General features: G+C 38.2%; 1 pseudogene across 1 annotated transcript; it reads left to right on the top strand.

The window, feature by feature from the left end:
• On the top strand, positions 1-26,106 carry LOC143565950 (putative linoleate 9S-lipoxygenase 5; annotated as a pseudogene). Its single transcript, XR_013141157.1, has 9 exons — positions 1-208; positions 22,607-22,896; positions 22,968-23,208; positions 23,283-23,621; positions 23,740-23,825; positions 23,910-24,017; positions 24,111-24,415; positions 24,506-24,769; positions 25,292-26,106. The product of XR_013141157.1 is annotated as a putative linoleate 9S-lipoxygenase 5 (transcript).
• Positions 26,107-26,947: the final 841 nt, after the last annotated feature.

The following is a 26,947-nucleotide window of genomic DNA, read 5'->3' as shown; positions in this document are numbered from 1 at the left end:
GCAATGATGCAAGTACTCCTCAAGCTTTGTTCATCAGGCACAAAGAAGAAAATGAAGATGATCAGAGGAAGAGTAGTTTTAATAAAGAAGAATCTGTTGGATGTTGAAGATTTGAGTGCATCGGTTTTGGATCGAGTTCACGAGCTCGCTGGAAAAAATGTCACACTGCAACTTATTAGTGCAACTCATCCCGACCATCAATTATCAGGTTAGCTTCAAGCTTAACTTAACATTTAGACCACCTTCTTGAGGTTATCATCTTGGTTATTGGCCAAAACCGAACTTGCAACTAAGAGTTAGCAACTTTCGGGTGACCCGTACAAAACCCTAAACGCAACTCGTTTGGGGTCGGTCTTTACCGAGTAAACCCAACCTCTTAAAAATTGAGTAGCTTCTTGTGAGTTTTCTTCGTCCGTACAACCTTCCATTTGCATATAGCTTCTTGTGAGTATTTGTCATCATTTAATACAATCTTCTTGTATGAAATGAAGAGCTTTCAAACTCATGTTTTTGGTTGTTCATAAACTTAAATTAAAGAGTAAAAACAATTAGGTGAGAGAACGAGGGATTGGGAGAGGCTGAGGGTAGATGATAAGAATTCACGATACAAATATATTGAAAATGTGACACTCTGTCATGTCTTCAAGAGGTGTAAAAGCTAGTTTGTCATGGTCAACTAGTTAGTAAACTATATTGTCAATTAATATATTAATTACTATATATGTTTTAGAATTTTGGTGTCGCAGGGATCCTATTGAGCCACTTTACGACACCCTGGCAGTGGAAAGGATTTTTTTTTTTTTGATTTTTTTGTTATTGTTTTGTTTTAGTTCCAGTACCGTAACGAAAATCAATCGAATGTCGATTTTTTTTGTTTTAGTTGCGGCATCGTAATATAGACTGATCGCCTTAACGCCCGGGATCAACAATGGTCGGGTTTTATCAACGTTTGAGTTGTACTGACTGACGCTGCCTCATTTGTTCACCTTAATTTTTATAACTTTTGTTTTATTTTTGGTTTTGTACCGGCACAAAAACGTGCATAACCAAAATCGACCGAATTTGCATTGACTTACCACCTCAATGCTTAGGTTTTACTACTGTCCAAGTTTTACCGACCTGTCTTGACGCAACGCGCTGGTTAAAAGACTAGTTTATTATAATTGTATATTCCTTAGTTAGAGTAAGTTAGCTACAACAAGCGTGCATATGTATCCATATTGGAATTGTGAATGGGAAGGAATTGTTTTGATAACCTACATGGTATAACGTCTTTAACCTCGTCGTTCCCTCCCTTTGCTAGCCAACTTTGGTCAGTTTCTAATCACACAGACTTCTATTTTTTCTTTTTCTTTTTTCTACCTGTGATATCAAACCTATCATCCTCGTTAATCACTCTTCAATTGGCGAAAAGAAATTTGAAAACCTCAAAACCGTTCACAACAAGGACAGTCCATGATGCATGGATACGGGCACTACCTCTCATATCACGGGAGACCAAGGTAAACTTAATTCCCCTTTGTTATTTAGTTCAATAACATCTATTTTTGTTGGAAATGGACAACGTATTCCAATCCTCGGATAAGGTAATAGAACAATTCTTACTTCCACCAAACCACATCACCTTAAAAGCGCCCTTTATATCCCTAACATTGTTAAAGATTTAATTAGTGTCTGTCAAATTCAATATTGACAATTGGACATCTATTGAATTTGACCATTTTGGCTTTTCTGTTAAGGACTTTACGAAAGGGAAGATCCTAATGAGGCATGATAGTGATTGCCACTTTTACCCACTCACCAACACTGCTTTCACGTTTCACTTGTCACATGATCAAGACTTTCGGCATAATCGTCTTGGACACCCCGGATAGCCTGTTTTTAATCCTCTTATTTCAAATAAATTTATTGTTTGTAATAGACGTGGTCGTGAACTTGTTTTCCAATCTTGTCAACTCTCTAGAGTAAGCGTTTGCCATTTTCCTTGTCCATGTCACAAACTTTATTGCTATTTGATATTATTCATTGTGACTTGTAGACTTCACTAGTACCAAGCAAATATGGGTACAAATACTATATGGTTTTAATTGATAAAAATAAATGCACTTGGATTTATCCCCTATGTTTTATATTTGAGACTTTTGATAAATTCACCAAATTTCATAAATTTATTCTTATACAATTTCAAGTCCATATTAAATCGTTTCAATGTGATTTAGGGGGTGACTTTGGCAACCACCACTTCAAAACTTTTTCCAACTCTAACGGGTTACAATTTCATTTCTCTTGTCTGCAAACATCCCAACAAAATGTGAAATCTGAACGCATGATTTAACGTCCAGACGAAATCATGTTGAGACTCCTCAATCATGCCTTCTTACCCCAAAACTTTTGGGTCGAAGCACTTCACGTTGCGACCTATCTTCACAACATATTACCAATCAAACTTTTAAAGTATCATTCCCCTATGGCCGCACTTTACTAACGTTCCATGGCTCGCACACCACCAGACCCTCCACCACCTATCTTTACACATCCAATGATAACCCACCTTAAAACTGGTATAACCAAACCAAAAATACCTCTCAACCTACACACAACTACCGTTTCACCCTTACCAACATCACACCTAACCATCCTTTCCGATCCTAATTGGAATACAGCCATGAATGATGAGTATAGTGCCTTGCTGCACAATAACACTTGGGAATTATTCCCAAGGCCGTCGGATGCCAATGTCATCTGTTGTTTGTGGTTATTTAGACACAAATTTAACGTCGCATGACAATTACAACGTTACAAAGCGCGACTTGGGTAAACGGAAAATCTTAAAGAGTTGGTATTGATTGTGATGAAACTTTTAGTCCCGTTGTGAAACCAACAACTATTCGAACTGCTCTCAGTCTCGCCACAACAAGATCTTGGCCGATTCATCAATTGAACGTCAAAATGCGTTTTTACACGGGGATTTAAAAGACATTGTTTATATGTTCTAACCGCCGGGCTTTAAGGACCCAAACCGACCAGGACGTGTTTGAAAATTACTAAAGTCGTTGTATGGATTAAAGCAAGCACCTCGCGCTTGGTTTCAACGGTTCTAATCATATCTTCATAAATGTGGATTCACAGGTGCTAAATCAGATTTTTTACTTTTCATTAACAAAAAGGGTGACAATATAGCCAATCTTCTTCCTTATGTTGATGATATCATCTTAACCGCGTCACTTTCATCTCTATTACAAGGCATCACAACTTACTTTCGAAGGAGTTTGCTATGTCTGACCTCGGTCGCCTTAATCATTTTTTGGGTATTTCAGTTAAACATCAGAAAGGTGGTTTATTCCAATCTCAAGAATTATATGCAGAAGACATAATAACACGAGCAAATATGATAACGTGCAAACCAACCACTACTCCAGTTGACACATGTGACATCTGCCCCGATCCGACCCGACCCAGGTACCCGTTTCCTTTATCCGATCTCTTTCTTTTATGATTTAATATTTATTTATACTTATATTTTACTTTTAATAATAATAATATATTTTCCTTCCCGCCTCTTTCTCTCTCTTTCTTTCCGCCTTCCTTTTCCCTTGTCGCCGTCCCGCCCTCCTGTTTAACCCCTCAGCCTTGTTTCCCTCTTTTTCTCCTAACTCTCCTTGTCCTTTGTTTCTTCCCGCCTAAGGTTGTCTGCGCAGCTCCACGCGCCGGACTCCTTACAAGGAAGCCTGCGTGATGACCAGCTGTTCCAGCGATACGCGAGACGAACTCTTCTCGCAGCACGCTAAGAATTGTAATTCTTCTCGCAGCGCGCTAAGAACAGTAGTTCTTCCCGCGACGCGCTAAGGATTTGTAGTTCTTCTCGCAGCGCGCTAAGAATCGTAGTTCATCCCACGACGTGCGAAGAATTATAGTTCTTCCCGCGGCGCGCTAGGAATTGTAGTTCCTCCCGCGGCGCGCTAAGAAATGTGATTCTTCCCGCGGCGCGCCTTAGCCTTCTCGCGCGCAGCTTTCTCGCGCTGTCTTGTGTCCTTTCTTCTGTTTTAACTTGCTTGTTTGCTCTTGATATCTTATCTTTTGTGCTGTTAACCTAACCTGTCTTATGTCTGAAAAGCCACTTTTGGCGTAGCATGCGCACCAACCCCATTGGTTGGCAGGAAAAGTGACTGACATTATCTTTTGAGATCTGCTTTTTCCATGCTTGACCTGTACCTTTATCTGACCCGCCCATGCCTGTTTACTGTTACCTGTCAGCTTTTCCTTTGTCCCCTGCAGCTGCCATATCTTTTGATATCTTTTGCTTTTGGAATCTTTTGCTTTTTGAGATCTTTTCCCCTTTTCTAGGGATTGTGTTCCCTAGGGTTTCCCTATAAATAATAATAATCTTATTTTTCCTAACACATCACACACAAACACTTAATTTAACCTCCTCCTTGCTCTCTTTGCCGCCTCCCTCTCTGCCTCCGTCTTCCTCCCTGTTCTGCCCTGCTTTTCCGGTAATATATATTATATATAATTTACTTATTAATTATGCTAACTTATAATCAAGACTTAAATCAAATCATTAAAACAATAATCTTATTTATAGGTTAACTTGTGCTTGTTTAGAGTTGGTTCTTGCTTTATCTTACACCGCACCGTTTATCAAGTGAGTAATCTCGTACCTAATCCCTTTTTATTTTTAATGTTTTGGGATGTTCATGTGTTCATACAAACTTAGAGTCTTAAACTTGTTTATGAACTTTAGTCGCGCAGTATCCCATGTGTTGAGGACGTAGACTTGGCTGTTTATTTGTATGTGTGGATCATTAACCGTCTTGTCGGTCTATTCCGCAGTTCTCATGGTACCATTAGATGAACACGGGAGAACTATCGTTTATGGTTTTCTCTTTTGTTTACACTTGCACAGTCTTTCTTGTCTGTGAGCTCAATTGTGAGCACTGGCAGTCTATGAGTATGAATCTTAGAGTTGGTCCCGATCGGATTACACCCTTGTTGAAAACCAGACATACACATGTTGCGCGCAGATTTATTGTTATCTATGTATTGTATTAAACTTGATTTCTCACCAACACGCAAGTGTTTGACGTTTTATTTTAACACATGTTCAGGTTTGCTGTAGCTACATTTGGAGCTTGTGGACACGTAGGACGTTTTTACTTTTGGACCTAGATTAAAATGTATCAAGACAAGTTATTGTTGTTCGAATATTTTGCCTTATAATATATTGATTTATGTTATCTCGTGTTTACGTTGCGCGTGCGTGAATGAATATATTTATTAAATATTGACACCCAATAGTGTCACGAGTAATGAAACAATATGTGGCGCCCCGATGTATAATCCGCATTTGGTCGGGGTGTTACAGATTGGTATCAGAGCTCGTTGACTTTAGGATAGGTGGTTAGACGTAACGGCCTAAAATACCTAAGAGTCCCTTCTCGCGCATGAGAGAAATCTCATGTTTGCGCGCTTATTGTTAATTACTCGTTATTTATAAATATGCTTGCGTATGGTTTTATGTTTTATTTCGCGATATTTCGATTTTTGCTGAATTTCGATTTTTATTGATTTTACTTACATATTCGTTTGTTGGGATTGAAAATCCGAAAAGTCATGGTGATACATGAATAGTTGATTTTCAATTTCCATTTACGATTATGTTCTGAGGTTGGAGACTTGAAAAGTCATGGTGATACATGAATTGTCAACCTCCAATACTCATTTTCTTGTATATTTTATATTGAGGATTGAAAAGTCATGGTGATACATGAATCGTCAATCTCCAATACTCGTTTACTAGTCATTTTAAATTGAGAATTCGGAAAGTCATGGTGATACATGAATTGTCGATTCTCGATTCGAATTTGTTATCTGTAATGAGTTTGCATTCAAATTCATGTTTTACTTTAACTGTTGATGGTATCTAACCCCGCGAAACCAAGCTTTATAAAATTATACTTTGCGCTAAGATATTAACAAACTAAAACTTTTATAGTATGCCTCCGCTATCTCGCCGTCATCAGAGGAGAGAAGCCTCGCGCAGGCGTAGACAGCAACGTTCCCAGGAAATGGCCGCCGCAATAGCCCAAGCTTTGAGCCAAAACAATACCTCCGGTTACAACATTAAGTCCTTTAATGCGGGTAACCCTCCGAAATTCACAGGGCTTGAAGGAGCCACCGTGATGCTCCAGTGGCTTGAGAAAATAGAAAACACTTTCCTCCACACCCAATGCCCTCCAGTCAGACGAACCCTATATGCTTCCAGTGTCCTGGAATCTAGAGCGCTTACATGGTGGAATGGAGTAGCTCATGCGCGTGGCGCAGAAGCTGCTTCTAGCATGACATGGGAGGAATTCAAGGAAATTCTGACGCGAGAATTCTGCCCTCCCAACGAAGTTAAGCGCCTGGAGGAGGAATTTTGGAATCTTAAGCAGTACAGTGGCGAAGCGCGCGAGTACGCGACGCGCTTCCATGAACTAAGCCTGCTTGTCCCTCACCTTGTTACCCCTTCCCGCCGAGCCATAGAGAAATTCCTTGGGGGTCTCCCCATGGAAATTCAAGATTCTGTATGGGCCAGAAACCCAGTTACCCTCTCTGACGCCATCGAATTGGCCGCTTTGCTCAGCGACAACCATGTCAGAGCAGGAACCCTGTTCCTGCGGGGAACTGAGAAGACCAAACCCACCAAAACTGTCCCTGAACCCGCAGAAACCAAACCAGAACCCTCACACCATAACAACCCGAAGCGTAGGCGCAGACAAGTTTATGCGCTTACCAACCCGCCCATTGTCCAGCAACCCACCTACCAACCTCCAGTATACGCTCATAACCCACTGTCAACCTACCCAACTCCCCTGTAGTCCACAACTATGCCCTAACCAATCCCGCACTCCCTGCCCCGCCAACTAAGAAACCCTACACAGGAAACCACCCCTTTTGCCCAACCTGTAGACTCCACCACCCACCTCAAGTCCCATGTCGACTTTGTAACCGATGTGGCCGCGCTGGTCACCTTGCAGAAAACTGTAGAGTCCTTCCCGCCAATCCAATTGCGCCAACACCACCAGTCTACCCGCAAAACCCACAACCAACCTACCAAAACCCACAACCAACCTACCAAAACCCACGACCCAGATCGTGCTTTAACTGCGGTGATCCCAGTCATTTCCGGAACGCGTGCCCGAGACTACAAGTTCAGATTACGCAAGCGAATCCGGTGAACCAGATTTCGAACCAAGTGATGCGTGGACGAGCTTTTAACATAACCGCGCACCAAGCGCAAGCGAATAATGACGTAGTTAATGGTACATTTTTGCTTAACGGATTTTATGCTTCTGTACTTTTTGATACTGGCGCCGATCGAAGTTTTATTTCTCGCGCGTTTGAGCAGAAGCTTGCGCGACCGCGCAACGATTTAAAAGAAAATTTTTCAGTTGAATTGGCTAATGGTGAAACTGTTTTAATTAACTCCGTGATTAAGGATTGCACGCTTAACCTTAACGAAAACGATTTTCTGATCGACCTCATCCCCATGCCTCTTGGAAGCTTTGATGTTATTATTGGTATGGACTGGCTCTCGAAGAATCGCGCCGAAGTTATTTGCGCCAAGAAGTTGATTCGCATTCCTCGAGAAAATGGTGATCTTCATATCTACGGCGAGAAACCCTCCAGTGGTCTTAAGCTTATGACTTGCGCCGAAGCCCGAAGGCTCATGCGGAAAAGGTGTATTGCATTCTTAGCCCATGTGGTTAAACCTGCTGAAGAAAAGAAGCTTCGCGATATCCCTGTTGTGCGTGATTTCCCTGAAGTTTTTCCTGATGATCTTCCTGGTATCCCTCCCGTTCGTGAAGTCGAGTTCCGTATTGATCTTGTCCCTGGTGCTTCCCCCGTAGCTAAATCTCCTTACCGTCTTGCGCCCGCTGAGATGCAAGAATTGGCAAGCCAACTTCAAGAGTTGACCGCTAAGGGATTCATTCGCCCTAGCTCTTCGCCCTGGGGTGCTCCGGTGTTGTTCGTTAAAAAGAAAGATGGTACGTTTCGCATGTGTATCGATTACCGCGAGTTGAACAAACTCACCATTAAGAACCGGTATCCCTTACCGCGCATTGACGACCTCTTTGATCAACTCCAAGGTGCCTCTTGTTTCTCCAAGATTGATCTCCGCTCTGGCTATCACCAGTTGCGCATCCGCGATGAAGATGTTCCGAAGACTGCTTTTCGAACTCGTTATGGCCATTTTGAATTCTTGGTCATGTCCTTCGGTTTAACCAACGCACCCGCCGTTTTCATGGATCTAATGAATCGGGTGTGTAGGCCTTTCTTGGATAAATTCGTGATTGTGTTTATCGATGACGTTCTGATTTATTCTAAGACCAAGGCCGAGCATGAGCAACATCTTCGATTGGTATTGCTAAAGCTTCGAACCGAGCAGCTCTATGCTAAGCTCTCCAAGTGTGAATTCTGGTCTGATGAAGTACAGTTTCTTGGCCATGTTGTGAACAAGATGGGTATTCATGTCGACCCATCCAAAATTGAAGCAATCAAGAACTGGATTACGCCATCCACTCCTACCGAAATCCGTTCCTTCTTGGGCTTAGCTGGTTACTACCGGCGATTTATTTCGAACTTCTCGAAGATCGCTTTGCCTTTAACAGCTCTAACGCACAAAGGTAAACCGTATATTTGGGGCTCGAAGCAAGAAGAAGCCTTTCTGACGCTCAAGCGTTTGTTGTGTGAAGCTCCTGTCCTTGCGTTACCTGAGGGTAATGAAGATTTTGTCGTGTATTGCGATGCATCCAACCAAGGTCTCGGTTGTGTTCTTATGCAACGAGGCAAGGTTATCGCTTACGCATCAAGCCAACTTAAGGTTCATGAAAAGAATTATACGACTCACGATCTCGAACTTGGTGCAGTCGTATTTGCCTTGAAGATCTGGAGACACTACCTTTATGGTACTAAGTGTATCCTCTACACTGACCATAAAAGCCTTCAGCATATCTTTGATCAAAAGGAACTCAACATGAGGCAACGCCGATGGAACGAACTCATCAGCGATTATGATTGTGAGATCCGGTATCATCCTGGTAAGGCTAATGTGGTAGCCGATGCGCTCAGCCGAAAACCCAGCCAGCTTAACTGTATCTTGCCGCGCACGCAGCTTCACTTCGCGCCGATCCAAAGCAACCTTGAATCGCGCATTCGTGACGCGCAGCGCGCATCCATCAGTAATGGTAACCTTCGCGCCGAGTTAGCGTGTGGCGCGGAAGCGCATTTTGTGCCCAATCTGAGTGGAATTCTCTGTTATCTTAATCGCATCTGGATTCCCTTTGATGAGAATCTTCGCGCTGATATCCTGAGTGAAGCGCACAAATCTCGGTATTCCGTTCATCCTGGCGCTGATAAGATGTACAAGGATTTGCGCATTACTTATTGGTGGCCCGGTATGAAGAAGGATATTGCTGTGTTCGTAGCTAAATGCCTGACTTGTTCTAAGGTAAAAGCTGAACACCAACGCCCATCTGGTTTGCTCGAACAACCAGAAATTCTTACGTGGAAATGGGAAGGTATAGCGATGGACTTTATTACCAAGTTACCTTTGACAGCAAGCAAACATGATAGCATTTGGGTAATAGTGGATCGTTTGACTAAGTCTGCTCACTTTCTGCCCATTCGTGAAAACTACCGTGTTGAGCAACTCGCGCAGCTTTATGTCAAGGAAATTGTCTGCCGTCATGATACTCCTTTGAGCATCATATCCGATCGCGATGGCCGTTTTATATCTCGCTTTTGGAAATCTCTCCAATCTGCGCTAGGAACTCGCTTGGACATGAGTACTGCATATCATCCTCAGACTGACGGACAGTCTGAGCGAACTATTCAAACTCTTGAGGATATGCTCCGATCTTGTGTTCTTGATTTTGGAGGTAATTGGGATTCACACCTGCCTTTGATCGAGTTCTCTTATAATAACAGCTATCATTCCAGTATCGGTATGGCCCCATTTGAAGCACTTTACGGTCGTAAGTGCCGCTCCCCGATTTGTTGGAGCGAAGTGGGAGAAGCTCAAATCACAGGACCCGAACTTGTTCAAGAGACAACCGATAAAATCGCCAAGATCCGTGATCATCTGCTGACTGCCAGAAGCCGACAGAAGAGTTACGCAGATCGCAGGCGAAAACCTCTCGAATTTCAAGTTGGTGATCTTGTTCTCCTCAAAGTGTCGCCCTGGAGGGGTGTTGTCCGCTTTGGGAAGAAAGGTAAGCTTGCCCCTCGATATGTTGGACCATTTAAGATTCTCGCGCGTGTAGGAAAAGTTGCCTACAGACTAGACCTGCCGCCCGCGCTCAGTAATGTGCATCCAACGTTCCATGTATCCAATCTCAAGAAGTGTTTAGCTGACGAGAACCTTCACATTCCACTTGATGAAGTTCAAGTTGATGAATCTATGCATTTCGTTGAGAAGCCTGTTGAGATTATGGATCGCGAGGTTAAGCAAACCAAGCGCAGTCGCATCCCTATCGTGAAAATTCGCTGGGAGTCCAAGCGCGGAGCCGAGTTTACATGGGAAAGGGAAGATCAAATGAAGATCAAGTACCCGCACCTGTTCTCTGCGCAACCTACTTCGAGATAAATTTCGGGACGAAATTTCTTAAAGTAGGGGAGACTGTGACATCTGCCCCGATCCGACCCGACCCAGGTACCCGTTTCCCTTATCCGATCTCTTTCTTTTATGATTTAATATTTATTTATACTTATATTTTACTTTTAATAATAATAATATATTTTCCTTCCCGCCTCTTTCTCTCTCTTTCTTTCCGCCTTCCTTTTCCCTTGTCGCCGTCCCGCCCTCCTGTTTAACCCCTCAGCCTTGTTTCCCTCTTTTTCTCCTAACTCTCCTTGTCCTTTGTTTCTTCCCGCCTAAGGTTGTCTGCGCAGCTCCACGCGCCGGACTCCTTACAAGGAAGCCTGCGTGATGACCAGCTGTTCCAGCGATACGCGAGACGAACTCTTCTCGCAGCACGCTAAGAATTGTAATTCTTCTCGCAGCGCGCTAAGAACGGTAGTTCTTCCCGCGACGCGCTAAGGATTTGTAGTTCTTCTCGCAGCGCGCTAAGAATCGTAGTTCATCCCACGACGCGCGAAGAATTATAGTTCTTCCCGCGGCGCGCTAGGAATTGTAGTTCCTCCCGCGGCGCGCTAAGAAATGTGATTCTTCCCGCGGCGCGCCTTAGCCTTCTCGCGCGCAGCTTTCTCGCGCTGTCTTGTGTCCTTTCTTCTGTTTTAACTTGCTTGTTTGCTCTTGATATCTTATCTTTTGTGCTGTTGACCTAACCTGTCTTATGTCTGAAAAGCCACTTTTGGCGTAGCATGCGCACCAACCCCATTGGTTGGCAGGAAAAGTGACTGACATTATCTTTTGAGATCTGCTTTTTCCATGCTTGACCTGTACCTTTATCTGACCCGCCCATGCCTGTTTACTGTTACCTGTCAGCTTTTCCTCTGTCCCCTGCAGCTGCCATATCTTTTGATATCTTTTGCTTTTGGAATCTTTTGCTTTTTGAGATCTTTTCCCCTTTTCTAGGGATTGTGTTCCCTAGGGTTTCCCTATAAATAATAATAATCTTATTTTTCCTAACACATCACACACAAACACTTAATTTAACCTCCTCCTTGCTCTCTTTGCCGCCTCCCTCTCTGCCTCCGTCTTCCTCCCTGTTCTGCCCTGCTTTTCCGGTAATATATATTATATATAATTTACTTATTAATTATGCTAACTTATAATCAAGACTTAAATCAAATCATTAAAACAATAATCTTATTTATAGGTTAACTTGTGCTTGTTTAGAGTTGGTTCTTGCTTTATCTTACACCGCACCGTTTATCAAGTGAGTAATCTCGTACCTAATCCCTTTTTATTTTTAATGTTTTGGGATGTTCATGTGTTCATACAAACTTAGAGTCTTAAACTTGTTTATGAACTTTAGTCGCGCAGTATCCCATGTGTTGAGGACGTAGACTTGGCTGTTTATTTGTATGTGTGGATCATTAACCGTCTTGTCGGTCTATTCCGCAGTTCTCATGGTACCATTAGATGAACACGGGAGAACTATCGTTTATGGTTTTCTCTTTTGTTTACACTTGCACAGTCTTTCTTGTCTGTGAGCTCAATTGTGAGCACTGGCAGTCTATGAGTATGAATCTTAGAGTTGGTCCCGATCGGATTACACCCTTGTTGAAAACCAGACATACACATGTTGCGCGCAGATTTATTGTTATCTATGTATTGTATTAAACTTGATTTCTCACCAACACGCAAGTGTTTGACGTTTTATTTTAACACATGTTCAGGTTTGCTGTAGCTACATTTGGAGCTTGTGGACACGTAGGACGTTTTTACTTTTGGACCTAGATTAAAATGTATCAAGACAAGTTATTGTTGTTCGAATATTTTGCCTTATAATATATTGATTTATGTTATCTCGTGTTTACGTTGCGAGTGCGTGAATGAATATATTTATTAAATATTGACACCCAATAGTGTCACGAGTAATGAAACAATATGTGGCGCCCCGATGTATAATCCGCCTTTGGTCGGGGTGTTACAACACATCCTCAGAATTAAGTGCAAACACGGGCCTTTAATCTCCGAACCTGCGTTTTATCGAAGCCTTGCCGGTGAACTTCAGTACCTCACGTTTATAAGGTCCGACATTACGTATGCGGTAAACAATATGTCTTTTCATGCATGCACCACGAGAACCTCGTCTTCATTTCCTAAAGCAGGTTCTATGTTACCTTTGTGGAACCATATCCCACGGTATATACATCAATGCCTCCCATTCCACATCTCTCACCACTTATTTTTGGGAGGGTGTTCGGACTAGGGAGGGTGTTCAGACACACGTAGATCTATCTCGGGCTATTGCATATTTTTGGGCACTAATTTGGTCTCATGGTCCTCCAAAAGCCAAGCAACCATTTCGAGATCTAGTGCCGAGGCTGAATACCATGGCGTGACTATATTGTTGCCCATACAAGCTGGTTATGAAATTTTCTTCTTGAATTATATGTTCCAACTCGTCAGGCAACAATCGTCTACTGTGATAACCTCTGGGCTTTTTGTCTAGCATAGAATCCGGTTCAACATCAACTCACAAAACACGTTGAACTTGATATTCATTTTGTTCGAGACAAAGTTCGAGTCGGTAACATCCGTGTTCTTCACGTTCCTGTAGATTATCAGTATGCAGATATCTTTAACAAGGGCCTGCCTCGCACCTTTGTCAGATTTAAGTCCAGCCTTTGCGATCGGGATCCTACAGCTAAGACTGGGGGTGTCTTAAGGGCTGTTTGGTAGTCGCTTAACAGCCATTAAGAGGCTGCCTTTTAATGGTTCATAACCTCTTAATGATTAAGAGGTAGCCTTAAGTCTGAATGGTTAATCTCTTAACCATTCAAACTTAAAGCAATCTCTTAATCATAAAGAGGTTATAAACCATTAAGAGGTAGCCTCTTAATGACTGGTAAGAGGCTACCAAACAGCCCCTTAGTAAACTAGTATTTTAGTAAACTATATTGTGAATTAATGTATATATTATAATTGTATATGTATATTCCTTAGTTAGAGTAAGTAGGTTACAACTAACGTGTATATGTATCGATATTGAAAATTTATGAATGGGAAGGAAATTATTTTGATAACGTACAGTTTGAACATGTTGTTAGTCCATACTTCAATAACAAAAGTTAATATTCAACATTTTAAAAGCAGACTCAAAATCTAGTTTCCTTGGTTTTTAGGGAACAACGAATAAAGCTCAGTCATCTGGGGTAACCAATAACAAAAAACGACCTTATATGCTCACAATCGCAAACAATGTGAATTGGGTAGCCCAAGTTCACTATCTCTTGTTCTAAAGAAAACCCATCGCCTAAAGGCCCATTACAATCAAACCATACTCCGGGTTTTGTGTTGTGCCTATATATTGAAGCCCTGGGATCTCTAACCCAAATATTCACTTTCCACCCAACACCAGTTGAGTAAAAACTCATTGGCGGTTTCCTTCACTTGTACTTCATATATTTAGGGGGTGTTTGGTCTAGCTTTTATTTTTTAGCTTATGCTTATATTTTAAAGGAGCTTATAGCTTATTTTCTATCATTTGATAAGCTTTTTATATGTGTTTGGATTAGCTTATATTCTACAAGTTGATAAGCTCTTTTTAAATGTTTGTGTTAGCTTTTTTTATTTAGCTTATGTTAGTAAAATGACCAAAAGGGGCATGGTTACATATTATCACATAGCATATATTTTACATATATACTTTATTTTTATGAGTTATACCATCATTTTTGGATAAATTTATATCGAGAATGACGTAAAACTTCTACCAAAATACATTAATATTCAATAACATTCATCTTTGTTTGGTTAGATCTCCTGCAATCATATCTCTCATCTAGCCTGTCATAGATGCTAGCACGATATTCACTTGTGTCTTGTAGGTATAATTGACATGCATATGTTGTAATATCTCTCATCTAGCTTTCCATACTCCAAAGTTCGTTCAATGACATTTCTCAATGATGAATGATGGTAGTTAAATATCTCTTTATGCCTTCTAGGAGCACGACTAACAACTGGTTTTCCATGATGAAAATCTGGTATATGATAACAAATGTTGGTTTCTTTATATGGAGCAAGATAACCTCTAGTATTTGGATATCCAGCATCAACAACGTAATATTTATCCACCATTTACCTCTTATTAATTATGGGTCAATGAGTTGTTAAATTATTACTGTAATAAGTTGCCTCTTATTAGTTATCCACCATTTGCCTCTTAGGCCATGGGGTATAATCTAACGTCCAACATAGGTTAAAATGACATGACACTTTAAATATTCATTAAACCACTCCTCGCTGGTGTTAAGTTTGTTAAAAAGGTCCATGGATTATGCTTTAAACAGGTTAAAATGAACAATATGCATTAATTACTAAATGATTTGTTAAAAATTAATAAGAGTGATATAGAGTTAAATGGATTAAACCAATATTTTTAGGGCAAATGGATAATTTACACCCTTACATAAATAAGCTTCTTTAAATAAGTTAAAAAAAACCATCTTCAAATAAGTTTCTTCAAATTAGCTTATATAAGCTTATAAGCATAAACACCAAACTAAGCTTATTTTATGAAAAAAAAAGCTATAAGCATTGTTAAATAAATTAGGCCAAACACCCCCTTACATATCCAACTACTTTACATTTTGCAGTTGCATTTTTTTAGTTTAAACATCGGTGCTTATAAACTAGAGATGAGCAAAAGGGATTGCCAGCAAATTAAAAAAAAAATTCGAATCGGAAAAATTCGAGATCGGTACCGATATTTATTAAATTTTTTGCTTACAATACTGATACCGAACCAAACATTTTCGATACCAATACCAATACAATTTTTTTACATCAGAATAAGTACTGAGGTCATACCTGTTACCATCCCCACATTAGGGCATTTTCAATAGCTTCTCTATCTATATAATTACACTAAAAATCACTATATTTCTTTTCTCATATACAACTAAATATTACTTTTTTACATCTTTATCATTATCTTTTCTCTTTCCTCCGCTAACAACCATTTTCAAATATATTAAAAAAGGAATAGAGAATGAACAATATTTCTCCAAATTTACTCAAATTTTACTCATCTCTTTAAAATTTTCTTCCTACTTCACTCACAACTACTTATTAATCCTCTAAAAAAATAGAGAACTCTCTCAAATGATTAGGCTATCAGGTGTAGATGCCAGGTTGCTGCTGAGATGCTGACCTGGAGAGCGGTGCCGGCCGTGAACACCACCACGTGCTAGTCGGGGCCGCCCATCGGCGAAAATTTTATTGAAAATTCACCGCCCAAAATGCCACTCAAATCCTCACCCCCTCAGTTTTCATTTAGGCTCCTCTCATCTCCCCACTTCCAAATCACACCTGTCTTCTTCTTCGTTCACTGTTCTTCTTCCTCCGCCTCTGCAGCCATGCCAAAACAAGGATGAGATAGGGTTCGGTTGCAGACGATGAGGAGATTGGGAGAAGATAGGGTTGGGTTGTTGAGAAGATGTGGAGGAGAATTGATTTAGGATTTTAATAGGATTATTATTATTATTATTATTTATAAAGACACTAAATCAATATTTTTATTTATGTTTATATTTATTAGTTAAATAAATATTTTTAATTAATTAGTTATATAAATATGTTAAATTTTAAATTAATTTTAGTTATATAAGTTTTGTTATTTTATTTAAAAAGGGAGGGAAATAGGGAATTGGTAGAGCATTCTTATCCTACTTCCTATCTCTAAATCAAAAATTACACTAAAATTTACTACATTTTCTCTTTCCATTTTAATTAAATAATACTTTTTATACCTTTTATCATTATTTTTTCTCTTTCATTCACTCACAACCACTTTCAAAATATATTAAAAAATTATAGGGGATGAACAGTAACTTTTCAAATATACAGAAAAATCACTATTTTTTCTAAAATATAAAAACTCTTCACTCACAACACCCTAAATCACTGTCTAAATTATAAAAACACCACTCACATAATATAATGAGTTGGATGAGAATGCTCTAAGAGCATTCTCATCCAACCCCTCATTAAGAGCATTCTCATCCAACCCCTCATATTATGTGAGGGGTGTTTTTATAATTTAGAGAGTGATTCAATGTGTTGTGAGTGAAGAGTTTTTATATTTTAGAAAAAGTAGTGATTTTTCTGTATATTTGAAAAGTTACTGTTCATCTCATATAATTTTTTAATATATTTTGAAAGTGGTTGTGAGTGAAGGAAAGAGAAAAGATAATGATAAAAGGTATAAAATGTATTATTTAATTGAAATGAAGAGAGAAAATAAAGTAAGTTTTAGTGTAATTTTTGGTTTGGAGATAGGGGGTGGGATGAGAATGCTCTAAGAGCATTCTCATCCTGCTTCCTATCTCTAAATAAAAAATTACACTAAAACTCACTACATTTTCTCTTTTCATTTTAATTAAATAATACTTTTTATACCTTTTATCATTACTTTTTCTCTTTTCTTCATTCATACTCTCAAAATATATTAAAAAATTATAGAGGATGAACAGTAATTTTTTAAATATACAGAAAAATCACTACTTTTTCTAAAATATAAAAACTCTTCACTCACAACATCTTAAATTACTCTCTAAATTATAAAAACACCCCTCACACAAAATAAAGAGTTGAATGAGAATGCTCTAAATTAGTGACCATTTCCTTATAGAAGAAATTGAAGTGGATTAGGCTATGATACGACGCTAACGTGATATTATGAAATAAAAATTTAAAATGGTATCCATATCATATGCTCTTATAGGAGGTGCGGGGAATGCTGTTAAACACCATTACTAATTTCAAATCAATTACACTTATGTACAGCTCGGATGTCGAGGCTTTTGACAGTGAAGTCTGAAAAGTAACCATCATGTTGGTTGATGATGTTGTTGCATTAGTATAAAACTAAATGTGAAAAAGAAAAATTTTTATTATTTTTAAGAACACTTTTTTTAATTAAAAATTTGATTTTAAATAATTCTAACTATCATCTATTGGTAAATAACAGGCCCGACTTTGCACTTGGCTAGTGGCGGTCCTAACTAAAAGGCTATTTGTTTTTAACGGGCCGCGACTAACGGATGTTAACCCCGTTAGTGATTTGCTGACGTGGACATTCTTCTCCGGCTAGAAACCTACCGGAAACCTGCAACTCACCTCCATTCTCACTAATATCATCACACCGTCTCATATTCCTCTTCAAAACACATCGGAAATTTGAAAATGAAGTACATTACATCTTCTTCCATGGCTAATCCCTAGATACCAAACCCGATCTTATTTTCAAAAATTCAAAATCAATGTTACACAATCTACAAAATAAGCATAGGACTTTTGTTAAGAGGGTCAAAACGAGTCGAATGAAGTGTCAATTACCTCGAATGATGCACGATTGACGAGAGTGGACTTCGTCGAAGACAATAACGGCGACACGTCGTTAAGGTTTCGTATGAGGGGAAAGATAGAGAGAGAGACGGTGTGATGATATTAGGGAGAATGGAGGCGAGTTGCAGGTTTCCGGCAGGCTTCCGGCCGGAGAAGAAGGTCCACGTTAGCAAATCACTAACGAGGTTAACATCCGTTAGTCTCGGCCCGTTAAAAACAAATATCCCTTTAGTTACGACCGCCACCAGCCAAGTGCAAAGTTTGGCCTGTTATTTGCCGATAGGTGATGGTTGGGATTATTTAAAACCAATTTTCCTTTTTAATTATAGCAAGACATTAGTTATTTATACACCCTTGACCTATCCACACATCCTTTAATGTGGGGTTCTATACGATCGTATAGCCCCTATAGGATCATATGTAGGGTGTGTGGATAACCAAAGAGTGTACGAATAACATATCCCTATAGTAATAATGGATATAAAAGAAAATAGAAAATGGGACAGTATGAATAGATTTTAACGGTCACGTCAGCACATTTTCCTAGAAATCATTTTACAATTTTTAATTTAAAACGACCATCCGGTTTCCATTTAAATTTGGATGTTGTCCAATATCGGTTGCTTAAAGCATTCTCATCGTATCTTATATATTGAAATTCAAAATTATATTAAAATATCATTACTTTTTTTTATTCTGTTTAATTAAATAATAATATTTTATATCTTTATCATTATTCTTTTTCTTTTTTTTTCTATCCACAACTACTTTTAATATATATTAAAAAATTATAAGAATGAACAGTGGCTTTTCAAATATATTAAAAAAATCACTGTATTTTCTTTTCGCTTTATTAACAACACCCTAAATCACTCAACACGTCATAAAGCCTACCTCACAAAAATGAGGGATACGATAATGATTGCTTTTAGAGCATTCTCATCCCATCCCCTATCTTCAAACCAAAAATTACACTAAAACTCACTTTATTTTCTCTCTTCATTTCAATTAAATAATACTTTTTATATCTTTTATCATTACCTTTTTTCTTTCCTTCACTCACAACCACTTTCAAAATATATTAAAAAATTATAGGGGATGAACAGTAACTTTTCAAATATACAGAAAAATCACTACTTTTTCTAAAATATAAAAACTCTTCATTCACAACACCCTAAATCACTCTCTAAATTATAAAAACACCCCTCACATAATATAAGGGGTTGGATGAGAATGCTCTTAGATATTTATACATATTAAATTTGCTAGCGAGAATCCTATATTGGTGTTAGTGATATGATACGGGATGCCCATGGCTTGCCCATTGGAATGTAGTTCCACGTACAAGTACAAAAAATTTAGGATCCTCTCACATCACTTGGGATCCTCTCATATCATTTTTTTATACGGCTTGAATAGGGCTATACGATTGTATAACACCTGAATCATGTCTGTTTGTGTCGGAGCTTGCCAGTCACTGTTTATAGTATAGCCCTATACGGCGGACACATAGACAATTTTTTGGACACAATTTTAAATATTAATATGTTAATATGGCCGTATAGATTTATACAGGCATATAGACAATTTTTTGGACACAGTTTTAAATATTAATACGTTAATATGGCCGTATAGACCTATACGGGCGTATAGACAATTTTTCAGACACAATTTTAAATATTAATACGTTAATATCTTACATTTTAATGTATTAGGTACATAACATGCTATGCTAAATATGATATTTTAGAGTAAAATAAATTGTCTATTAATCAATCAATGATTAAGCAAACAAGAAAGCATTTGACCAGAAGATACTGATAAACATCTGGTCCACATACATAAAAATAAAAGTGCACCCCAAACATTTGGCAAAAGCTTTCTATAAGGTCGTATAGCCCTATACGACTGTATAGGTTTTATGGTGTGTCAGCTAACAATACGAGCCATTTAACACCTATACGGCTTATATAGGTCTATACGGTCGTATAAGTTGAAAAAAAAACTATTTTTTTTGTCTCCTTTGTCAGTCATGCGTATACAAGCCGTATAGGCATATGGGAATGACGTAAAAGGATCAATCCCTTCACATATATATGTGTGGGTGGTTTGTCGATGATAGTATCCACTTTTTGGTAATACTATTTGTCAATACTTACCCAAGGGTTACTAACCGACAACTTATTACCGATAGATTATTGACGGAACGCACTTAAAGTTGCAAACCAATGATGGCGGTGGTTGTAAATTCGGAATTATAACAAGTACGATAATGTACGTCGGATTTTGTAGTGGGTGGCATCGGGCGTAAGCTGGAATATACAAAAAAAAATCCAAAAATAAAAATAGAAAATAACGTCTATAATTGGTGTATATTAGGCCTCTAAACGAACCGAACGTTCGGTTTCGTTTATGTTCATTTCTTTAATAAACGAACGAACATGAACAAAAATTTGTGTTCGTTTAATTAAACGAACGAACATGAACACATGTTCTGTTCGCTCATTTATATTCATGAACGTTCGTTTATTTATGTTTATTTATGTCTGTTTATTTATGTTCGTTTATGTATTAATAGAAAATAATTAAATATATTTAGATAGATCATCTGCTTAAAACCTTTATATTTGTTAATTTGTATTCATTTGAGTTCGTTTATGTTTATTTGTGTTCATTTACATTTGTTCATATATGTTTGTTTATCTTTGTTCAGCTATGTTCATTTAGATTTAAAAAAACGAACATAAACGAACACAAATGTCCATTTTTAAATAAATGAACATGAACATAAATATTTGTTTGATTAAGTGTTCGTGTTCTTTTAAAGTTAAATGAACGAACACGAGCATGCCCTTATTCATGTTCATTTGATTCGTTTACAGGTTTTCACTATTCACATTGATGAATACACCGGTCTCAAACTCTAGGCCCTACCAATTTTATTTGTGTTCGTTTGTGTTCGTGAACCGTTCATAAACACATTAATTTCCTTAACGAACGGACACTAACATTAAATCTCGTTCGGTAAGTGTTCGTGAATGTTCGTAAACAAATTATTTTCTTAACGAACAAACATGAACAAGGTCTTGTTCGTGTTCGCTTGGTTCGTTTACAGCCCTAGTGTATATTGAAAGAACATAACTCAGTTTATCATTCGAATCATGTTTTGCATATTCCCTGTCTTTTGTGACAATCAAAATGGTTTTTTAGAACCTGTTAAATATGATGAACTAGTTTTTTTTTACCCGAACGCATCAGCTAGGTCGAATATGTTTATGTCACGTTGCAGCTGTGCATTACTGTGGGCCCGATTGATTAAGATATAAAAAATGACATTTGTTGAGTTTAGCATTGTCAATATCGGGCGCTGCAACAATGAGTCGGTAAAACTCGGGTGTTGGTAAAACCTAACTATTACCGGGCATTGCGACGGTGAGTGGACGTAAATGCGGTCGGTTTCGGTTACGTTTGTTACGATACTCTAAGTAAACTAAAAGGTCGATAAAATCCGGGCGTCAGTGAAAACCTAAAGTTGTCCATCCTAGGCGTTTCATCAGTGATTTGAGGCAAATAACCGTTTAATTATCAAATTAAAACAAAAACAAAATTATATGAATCACTTTGGTGCCGCTACCTGACCCAATAAAGGCTTAGCGGCACCAAAGTTATAAATTATACTATATATTAAAGGAGAAAGGCTACTACAGTGCTGGGGAGTGAAGTCCAATCAGTGGCTGTCATGTGGTAGCCACTAAGTTTCTTTTTTTTTTAAATATTTTGAAACCTGTTTAAGTATTTATTCCTTTGAAAGTAGCAAAAGTAACAAAAAGGTAGGTTGCTGTGGTGGTGTTGTTGGATGGTCCTAAGTTCGAGTCTTGCATAAGCCGTTTTTTTTTTGTATTTGTGTTTTCTTTTGTTTTTTGTTTTTTGTTTTTTGTTTTTTAAATAGATTTCATACAAAATCAAGCAACGAAAAAATAAGGTGGTATGATGTTTTGTTTTTAATTTGTTTTAAATTTTGAGGAACTATTTTTTAGGTTTAGTTTTGGTACTGAAAAGAACGTAGCCGATATCAACCGAATTTGGGCCAACTTACGGACATGGCCGGCCCATAGGGGGCTGGGTGGTCGACGGCCACAGGCTCGACACCCCGCTAGGCCCGAATTTTTTTTTAAATTATATGTATTTTTATTAAAACAATATGTATATTTAGTGTTTAAACTCATTAGCATAAACATTAGCTTGGTCTGGTGACAAAGAGGTGTTACTCATAACCAAAAGGTTATGGGTTCTACTCTCATTTGAGACATGTTTAATCTTTTTTTATATAAAAGTATTTTACACAACCTAAACTATAACCAATGAAGCCCATATTAAAATTAAATTGTTAAAACCCAACAAAATACTCATTTTATTTAAGGCCCAAAAAATTTTTCGCCTTCGGCCAAATTTTTTTTTTGCTTTCTCGGAGCTGGGCCTGCTTACGGAAGCAGCGCCCGACCAACAGAACAGCCCGGAGTAACGCGGATGGTAACAACCTAGTTATATATATGTATAATATAATTACTTTTGCAGAAGGATTGTTGAGAGGAAAGGTAGGGAATCCGGCGATACTGGAAGACTGGATTACCACTATATCCCCTTTGACAGTTGGAGAATCATCATATAAAGTATCATTTGAATGGGATGAAGAAATGGGAGTGCCAGGGGCATTTCTTGTCCAAAATCATCACCACAGTGAATTTTACCTCAAGACCCTCACACTTGAAGATGTTCCTAGTCATGGTGAAGTCCATTTTGTGTGTAATTCATGGGTTTACCCAGCGAAACGTTACAAAAAAGACCGTGTTTTCTTCACCAATAAGGTACATTACGTAATATTAGGTGTGCCATAATATTACATATGTTCTTAATTTGTATCACATTGATCTGGCAGGCGTATCTTCCTAGCGAGACACCCGAGATTCTACGTTCATATAGAGAAGAGGAGCTTGAAATCTTGCGAGGAGATGGGACTGGGATGCTTGACGAATGGGACAGAGTTTATGATTATGCTTTTTATAATGATTTGGGAGATCCTGATAAGGACATTGACGATGCTCGCCCAGTTCTCGGAGGGTCTTCAGAGTACCCGTATCCCCGTAGGGGTAGAACTGGTAGACCACCAACCAAATCAGGTAATTATGGAATTACTAGTCATGATACTCGGTTTGTTTTGTAAACTGATATTAACCTTTGATCAATGGCTTAGATCCTAGAACGGAGAGCAGGTTGCCGCTTGTTAGGAGCTTAAACATTTATGTTCCAAGAGACGAGCGATTTGGACACTTGAAGTTGTCTGATTTTCTTGGTTATGGACTAAAATCTATCGTTCAATTCTTTGTCCCTGAGTTTGAGGCACTGTTTGATAGTACCCGTGATGAATTCGACTCATTTGAAGATGTCATGAATATTTACGAAGGGTGATTCAAGCTGCCAGAAGGCCCTTTAGATCGCATTCGAAAAAACATTCCGTTGGAATTGCTAAAAAAATTTCTAGAAACAGATAATACAGGAGTTGCCAAATTTCCAAAACCACAAGTAATCAAAGGTAACCCATTCTAAATTAAGAAAGTATACAGTTCTCACATTGAGAGAGATTAATATAATTGCCTACTATTTTTCAAGATTTCTAATAAACAAAGGACTAAATTTTCTTGTTTTCTCAGAGGATAAGTCTGCTTGGAGGACCGATAAGGAATTTGCAAGAGAAATGCTGGCTGGAGTGAACCCTGTTAAAATTTGTCTTCTAAAAGTAACATTCGTCCTTTGCGTTACTTAAGTATTTTGATCCAAACATCCATTAAAACATGTTTATATGTGTTCTTTCTTTTGGCAGGAGTTCCCGCCTACAAGCAAGCTGGATGTGCAAGTCTATGGAAACCAAAACAGTTCAATAAAATCACACCACATTAAGGAAAACCTACATGGTTTAGAAGTAGATGAGGTACCATCACTCACAAATACATGAATTTTAATCTTATGCATTTGTTAAAGAGGTAAACTGAATCATCATTGGCTTCAAATTCCTGCCATACAGGCACTGATAGCCAATAGGTTGTTTATACTGGATCATCATGATTCCTTGATGCCGAACTTGAGGCGAATAAATGAAACTAAAAGCAAGATTAACGCTTCACGAACATTGCTCTTCCTACAAAATGATGGAACGTTAAAACCATTAGCGATCGAGTTAAGCTTGCCACATCCTGAAGCAGATACTTTGGGCGCGGTTAGTAATGTATACACCCCTGCTGAAAATGGAGTGGAAGGTGCAGTTTGGCAGTTGGCCAAAGCATATGTAGCTGTTAACGATTCTGGGGTTCACCAGCTCGTTAGTCACTGGTACAATTTCTAAATCACATATACACACCGCTTTAGGATACACTATTAGTCATATTCATATTTTTTAATTTTAACAAATATGGTTCACAGGTTGAACACACATGCAGTTGCTGAGCCATTTGTGATTGCAGCAAATAGGCAACTAAGCATACTCCATCCGATCTATAAGCTTCTCTATCCTCATTTCCGTGACACGATGAATATCAACGCTTTGGCGAGGCAGATTCTGATCAATGGTGGAGGTATTCTAGAGAAAACTGTGTTTCCTGGAAAATATTCTATTGAATTGTCTTCTGTGTTTTATAAGGATTGGACGTTCCCTGATCAAGCACTCCCAGTGGATCTTGTGAAGAGGTATTTATCTTTCGAAAAACATAGTACTTAAGAGTTACAATATATTTCTACTTGTAGTAGTTCATTATTTAGAAGTTTATACACATCTTTAGGAAGTAATCAATACTAATTTCTGCATATTTTTGCCTTTCATCTTATTTTTTGTAAACGGTAACATCAAATCTTGAAATTGCTAATTGACTTAATAGATATTAAGTTAATCACTTAAAGAGCAGAAGCTTGTAAAATTATTAACATATCTCATTCTCATGTTTTAGAATAAAAATAGAAGTGACAAAATTAGCAAAAAATCATAAAAGTAAAAATGTGAATTTAGCAAAGTATTACATTGGTTGTGCTCCCTAACTTAATATCTAAATACATGAAAACTAAAAGTCATTACCTAGTTGGTGCGTATAAGAATATGCTACTTTTGAATCAACTACATGAAATCTAAAAGTCACTTATTATAATTTTAGTTAGTGAACATACTTTGATATTCTTATATTAATGTTTGAACTTAATTGTATATTTGACACACAGGGGCATGGCTGTTGAGGATTCAGATTCACCTCATGGACTTAGACTACTAATTGAGGATTATCCATACGCGGTTGACGGGCTAGAGATTTGGTCAGCAATAAAATCTTGGGTAGAAGACTACTGTAAATTCTACTACACCAGTGATGATATGATTAAAAACGACAGGGAACTTCAATCATGGTGGAAGGAACTACGAGAAGAGGGACATGGTGACAAGAAACACGAAGCATGGTGGCCGGAAATGAATTCTCGTCAAGAGCTGATTGACATTTGCACTACATTCATATGGATTGCATCTGCATTTCATGCAGCTGTAAACTACGGGCAATATCCTTATGCAGGTTATGCCCCTAATCGTCCAACCATTAGTCGAAGATTTATGCCTGAGCCAAACACTCCAGAGTATGATGAACTTAAAGCAAATCCTGATAATGTTTTCTTGAAAACCATCACTCCTCAACTACAAATGCTTCTTGGTATCGCGCTGATTGAGTTATTGTCAAGACATTCATCGGATGAGGTGTATCTTGGACAAAGGGAGTGTCCTGACTGGACACTAGATGCAGAACCTTTGAACGCGTTCCAGAGATTTGGGAAGAAGCTGAAAGAGATTGAGCAGAAAATTGTAGCAATGAACAATGAAGAAAAGCTGAAGAATCGGGTTGGACCAGCGAAAGTACCTTACACTCTACTCTACCCCACTAGCGAAGAAGGAATTACTGGGAAGGGAATTCCAAACAGTACGACGATGTGATCATATAATAAAGTTTAATTACCATTATGCCTCTTAACTCTCTAAGCTTGATTATATAATAAAAAATATCTAGGAATTCTTGTCTCTCAAGACTTGATTTGGCTGGTTTCGAGTACCCGATTCTTGTAGCTTATTTTATATAATAAATGATATCAATTTCTTATATTTATTTGAGTATGAATAACATCTGGTTTTTAACAGTTTGAATAATATCACTTGCCTGCTATTTGTTTGCGCTAATAATTCAAAACATGGTTATTGGTCATGAATATGTGAATAAATAAACATACCCGAAGATGAAGCATACCGCGTGTGAACACTGTTATGATAAATTGAATATTGAAACTTAATTTTTTTTTTTTGGATAGTGTAGAACATTTTCAGATTAAAATATTTGAGGGTACACTCAATGCTTAATCGGATAAGACCAAGAATTTGGTGAAGAACAAATTTGGATGCTGAAGATGTGAGAAAAACTGTACCGTGTGTATAACCTATTCTCCTTTGTTTTGTCGACAATTTTCTTATATAAACTATCTTCTCAATTGAATATTCCAATCTCATTATTAAAAACCAAAGATGCCTAATCAATTGATAAACAAACCGAACTCAAGTCCAGCCGGATTCCAAGCCCATCTCATTGAACAAACCATGTTTAGACATTTCAAAGGGAAACAAAAGAAGAACCTTAAAATGACCAATCACTGTGTTGCGTGCAAGAAAGGGAAACAAAAGAAGAAGTCACATCCATTGAAACTAATCAACTCTATCAATACTCCTTTGGAACGTCTACACATGGAGTTTTTTGATCCTACGAATAGAGCGAGTATTGCTGGAGATTTATACTGTTTAGTCGTTACAGATGACTATCCTAGACTTTCGTGGGTGTTATTTATGAGAAC

This window comes from Bidens hawaiensis, unplaced genomic scaffold (assembly GCF_021521415.1).
Source record: "Bidens hawaiensis isolate Kalapana, Puna unplaced genomic scaffold, B.hawaiensis_p1.1 tig00022666_1, whole genome shotgun sequence".
Lineage (NCBI taxonomy): Eukaryota > Viridiplantae > Streptophyta > Magnoliopsida > Asterales > Asteraceae > Bidens > Bidens hawaiensis.
The sequence above is the reverse complement of the archived record's forward strand: the minus strand, read 5'-3'. Positions and strand labels throughout refer to the sequence as shown.